Source organism: Myotis lucifugus, unplaced genomic scaffold (assembly GCF_000147115.1).
Source record: "Myotis lucifugus unplaced genomic scaffold, Myoluc2.0 scaffold_206, whole genome shotgun sequence".
NCBI lineage: Eukaryota > Metazoa > Chordata > Mammalia > Chiroptera > Vespertilionidae > Myotis > Myotis lucifugus.
This window is the reverse complement of record NW_005871254.1, coordinates 1,173,509-1,173,790: the sequence shown is the minus strand read 5'-3', so window position 1 is coordinate 1,173,790 and position 282 is coordinate 1,173,509.

Here is a 282-nt window from a genome sequence, read left to right as displayed (position 1 = left end):
CATCAGATCCTCATCAGTCCTAACCAGAACTCCGACCAGAACTTTGGCTGGAGATCCTGGCTAGAGGTCCTGACTAGGCTGCTGATCAACTGAAGGCTGTCTTCGTGTCATTCATTCTTCGCAGACTCCGTCCACACCCAAAGAATCAACCCACTGTTTAGTACTGAGAAGGGATTTTAGGCACCCAGGGTGGGACCTCTAGGAGTTGCTGTGAGATCACATCAACGCTCCTCCTCTGGGCTTTAAATGTGTGTTGAGATCCATTTTGGTGGTTGGTTTTTA